Here is a 6,000-nt window from a genome sequence, read left to right as displayed (position 1 = left end):
AAGTTTATATTTTGTAACATAATCAGTTAACCTCAGATCAATAAATAATAAGCTTTTATTAATAATACTGAACACTGTTTTGTTATTCTAGTAATATACTTGATGTGAAATGTATAGTATCACAATATAATGTAATTGACTCAGTTGAAAAAAATAAATATATGCACTTTAATAAAACTTAAACATACGTAAATATGTAACTGTTTTTCTCAAACAATAAATATTCTAGTAAATAAAAAATACTATTTCTAAATGGAAAAATTTATATGACTCTGATATTTTGTTTATGTATATATCAGAGATATTTACTTTGAGGATTTTGATATGTATATTCTTAATGATATACTAATATTTTTTTCATTACTGCTAAGTGTGAGAAAATTGAGCCATATTATTACTAACAAAAATCCATCTTATTAATTAAATATTTTAAATTACTCTGCGAGCTATTACAAAATGAATTTAGGAAACTATTTGTCTCAGAGAAAAGTAGGACATGTGAATCAATAACCTTACTTGGAACCATAATTGATAAAATATTACATTGCTTATTAGATTTGGGTCTCTTATTTATAAAGGATTACATTAGAAGATACACCATAAATTATGTACAAATTCTATTAAATTTTTTTCTAAATTATAACCACGTGCTGATACTTTTTAAGCATGAAGTTGAGAATTTGATAGCATTGTTGAGACTGTATGACATGGTTTGCAGAACAATTCATTTACTTCTTAGGTGGATGTTTTTCTATGTACCTCCACTGGAGCTAGACACGCAGAAACGCCTGAGGAAATAACTGGTTAGATTTATTTACGCTCTGCAGCAGATTGAGAGAAAGAGAAGCAGGGTTCCATATCCTTCTGAAACTTCCTAGGTGACCATACACACACATATATACACATGGACACACGCTCAAAAAGGATACAGAAGCAGAATCAACATAAGAAATTATCACGAATATTAAGCACTTTGTCTGAAATTTGCTAAAGATCACTCCTTAGATAAATATTTTAAGAAGGAGTTGAGTCTTTATCATTTAAAATTAAGTTGATACCAGCTAACTCCAGGCACTGCTGCAACTCACCTTATCTTTAAATTTCTTTCAATTTAGATGTTTTCTTGCTAAAAATACACAAAGAAAAAAACACTTTGGAGATTTCTTGAGAAAAGATATACTTTAAATAGGCAAACAATACTTCTATTAATATAGTTGGAATGAAACTTTCTGCATTTGCATGTCACTTATGTGTAATAAAATTATACTTTTAAAATATTAAATATATAAAGCAATATTTTAAGGTGCTAATATACGTCCTCAGGTAGATGTTTATTACATTCAAAAATAAATCAAATATGAAGAAATATTTAATGAGGAAGTAACAGTGTATAAATCAGATGGCTGCTTTTCACCCAGAGCCCAGAGCCTTGCAAAATGCCTAAAAGATATAATGCAAGAAGAAAGAAACCAATTGTCATGATGAAAAGGAATAGCTATCTAATTTGTCTAGATTGGTAAAGAAAGGATCTAAACAGAAATATTGTTGCAATAAAAATATCCTTAAGATGTCTTTTTTTTAGTATGAAGAAAAATATGTTTAAGTGTAATAGGGGGAACTTATGAAAAGAAGTGGGTCTCTGCCTGATTGTTGCACAAAGACACAGACGGTAGCATTCATCTTGGGCTTCATTACTGCAGACTAAAGTTTCCACACGAGGAGGAGACTGCTTCAAGCGGTTTCTATAAAATGGTAGTAGTAGAGAGAAGAGGGATGTATCACCTTAATTCAGTGAACACTATCAAAACCAACATGGAAATAAAATTAAATGCAAAGAAATGTAACATGGCTCTTCTGCAATATGACGACCCACCTATTTCTAGTATTTCATTCATTATTGCCCACACTGAAAATGATTGAAATACTAAACTCCCAGATGAAAGGCCTAGAACAAGGCCAGGCAGGGGAACAATGAGACAATATAAGTCTTTTGGTGTTCACACAAGAGAATGCTAGAGAGAAACCACACAGGATACACGAACTACCTTGATTTCCTGTTACTTTTATCCTTAACACACATGAAGTATTGCGCTCATGACCTAACAAAATAAAATGAGAGAAGTATATATATAATTTTCACCTTCTTATTGGCAAGTACTGGATTATTTGAATGAGCCAATCCAGTCTTTGTAAATACTCTAGTACAAAAAAAATTTCTCAAAAACCAAAAACCACAGTATCTCAATTTACTAGTAAAAATATAAAATATTATTTATGTCTTACTAATACAACACATCTAAATTATTAAAAACAAATATTACAAAAATGCACATTTTCAAATTATACAGAGATGTACAGGATAAAAAGTATACAGAATAGCACTGCGACTTTTCATTCACCTACCCACCTCAAACTAACTGCTCCCTTTATTAAATGTAACCATAAAAACATTTTGTTATATATCCTTTTAAAACTTTTTAAAAATGATATGTAGGTTAATATACAAAAATTATAAAGAACTCACATAATTCAACACTAAAAAAACTCCCTAACAATACAATTAAAAAATGGGCAAAGGACCTGAATAAACATTTCTCCAAAGATAACATACAAATGGCCAATAGACAAATAAAAAGATACTCAATGTCTCTAATCACTACAGAAATGTAAGTTAAAACCACATGAGATTTCACCTCACACCTGTCAGATTGCCCATCATCAATACATCAACAAACAGGTGTTGGTGAGGGTGTGGACAAAAGAGAACCCTCATGCATTGTTGGTGAGATTGCAAATTGGTACAGCCGCTATGGAAAACAGTATGGAGGTTCCCCAAAAAATTAAAAATAGAACTACCATATGACCCAGCAATTCCACTTCTGGATAGTCATTCAAAAAAATCCAAAACACTAATTCAAAAAGATATATCCATTCCTATGTTCATTGCAGCATTATTTACAATAGCCAAGATATGGAAGCAACCTAAGTGCTCATCAATAGATGATTGGATAAAGAAGTGGTGTTACATATACATGACATAATGTTACTTGGCCACAAAAAAGAATTAAATCTTATTATTTGTGACAACATGTATGGACATAGAAGGTATTATGTTAAGTAAAATAAGTTAGACAGAAAAAATACAAATACCACATGATCTCATTTATATATAGAATCTAAAAAACAAAATAAATGAACATACAAAACAGAAACAGATTTGTAGATTCAGAGAACACAAACTGATCATTGCCTGATGAGAGGGGTTGAGGGAAGGGTAAAAAAGGGAAGGGATTCCAAGGTATGAATTGATAATTATGAAATAGTCAAGGGGATGTAAAGTACAGCATAAGGAATATAGTCAATAATATTGTAATAACTATGTCTAGTGCGAGGTAGGTAGGTACTAGACTAATAAAGGGGGATCACTTTGTAAATTATATAAATGTCTAACTATGCTGTACACCTGAAACTAATATAAAATAATATTGAATGTCAACTGTAATTGAAAATAAAAAAAGAAAAAAGTTAAAAAAGATATGTACATAAATGTATAATACATAAATCATACATTCATACATGCATGTATACATACATATAAAGTTATTTTATCTAAATATAAAATGCATGTATAAATATACATACTTGCTTTAATTTATTTAAAGTACTTGAATTTTGCTTTCTATCTATATCTTATCTATATCTGTTAACACGTCATTTGTGTGCCTGCATCATATTAAAATTAATTATTTATAATAATTTGGTGCTTCTCTTGATAAATATTAGGAATATTTACGATTATTATTATTTTTTTTTTACAATTCCAGCCAATGCTGGAGTTCTTTCTTGTTCATAAATATACATACACTAATACACTATGTTCAAACAAATCAGGTTAGTGTTTTTTCACATTTGTAAAAGAAAAATGCAATTGTGTAAGATTAGTAAAAAAAACTATACCATTTACTTATATGCAATTTCCAATATATATTATAGAAGATGGGGTTATCATACACCTGGACAGTGATAGCTCTATGCTGATCTTTAGGAATACTTAGAAATACAATACTAACTCTTGGTTAATTTAAGGATAATATGAGATATTAATCATTTATAACATGCTATTTAAAGTTTAAAATTCCTCTCCTAGAAGCCCTTTGGCCAGATTATTTATATTGTTTAGAGATGTTTACATGATGACATACCTGGTTTAACCAGCTATCTATTCTAGTTTGCCTATGTGACCAGTGGAACATAAAATTTACTAGAAATTTTGCTCAAGCTTTTCAAAAACCAAGATTCCTTGCATGTATTTTGGTAATTTACTATACAGTTATGAAACATATCCTGCGCAACTAAGAAAATGGCTCAAAGCCCTGGTTCTTATCTGTGTTTTTGTTCTACTGTATCATATTCTTTCTCTGAATTAAAGCCACAACCTCATTTAAGTAAACTCTCGTGTATCTTTTAGATTATAAAATCTTTTGAAATAGTTGAATATGTTTGTAATTTATAATTTACATAAAATTAATAATTATATATCATAATATCATTATATAATAAATATTTATGTAGCAGAGGTCACAAAAGAAGGCCTTTGAGCTGAATCTAGAAGTCAGTGTGTTTCTCTTGGCATCTGAAATAACTTAAAAATTAAAATTTGTACTTGAACATTTTTAAGAATACATTTATTGTCTACTTCATATCATTTTTGTAATTTTAATGCTGTCTTGAATTACTTTTAGTGCTTCAATAAGCTTTTTGTAACTGAGTTGTTTTTAAATTATCCTCAAAACACCTCTGTACCAGTGTAATATCAACATTTGGAACAGTTGAGTCTTCAGTGCAGGGGACTTCGGGGGGCTTCCTGTGCACTGTAAGAGTCTAGGAGCATCTACATGCCTGGTCTCTCCACTAGTCAGCCTTTGGCACCCACTTTTCCCAAGTAATGACAATCAAAAATGGCTCAAGACATTGCCAAATGTCCTGCTTGGAACAAAATAACACTCATTAAATAATATTTATTGAAACTCCACTCTGAAAATTGAACTTCAAAATCACCTACAAACAATACCAAGTCATCTTTCTTTTCTTTAAATGTTTGAGTTTTTATTATTTTCAAACCCTTTTTTATTACCTTTGTAATTTTTAATAACACATGTAAGCCTCCATCTGTTGATTCATTCATTTAAAAAATTATTTATAGATCTCTCAGCTTGTGTATCCCTCATGCTTCCCTAACTTATCCTTTACTCTGATTTACTTTCTCAAATCTCAGTTATGCATTTACTTTAAAATTATTAAGATAGGTCATATTTACACTGTACCAAATAACCTTATTTAATAATTTTACAGCAGTGTTGTAAAACCAGATTTCAAAAGAGGTTAGGTCAGTTAAAGAAAAATGTGGGGATATATGGGAAATTTCTGTAATATGATTAAATAATAAAATAGAAAAGAAACATATAATAATGAACAAAAAATAAACAAAGGGAGACTAACTAACTAACATAATTGGAAATTGTGGTAAAATGGATAGTGCGTGACCAATGTAGAGGCATTCGTACCCAAATAAATATTTTAAAATTAGTCTATGAACTAACAAAACAGTTACTATCAGACTCATGAGCTTATAGTTTACAAACTCTAATATTTTAAACACAATAATCTTTATATTACTGTGATTAGGTAAGTACTATTTACTGATAATCATTTACTCCTTTATTTCCCTATGCTCACATGATTTCAATATCTTCTGTTAAAAAGCAAAAATCCTAAATGAATAATTGTCTTAGTTTAGATTCCCAGGAAAGCTAAGCATAAGAAGACTTATTTGAAATTATTTTACTCAGGAGTATCATTGTGAGGCTCAGGAGTGAGGACTAGAAGGTATAAAGAAGGAGATGGGGTAGAGAGCTATTGTGGAGCTTTACTTTCTTTAGTTCTTATATCAGGACTAATAATAAAATAATAAAATGGACACAAGACTAGATTAAGAGGAGA

Source organism: Pteropus medius, unplaced genomic scaffold, assembly GCF_902729225.1.
Source record: "Pteropus medius unplaced genomic scaffold, Ma_sr-lr_union100, whole genome shotgun sequence".
Taxonomy (NCBI): domain Eukaryota; kingdom Metazoa; phylum Chordata; class Mammalia; order Chiroptera; family Pteropodidae; genus Pteropus; species Pteropus medius.
Note: the sequence above shows the minus strand (reverse complement) of the source record.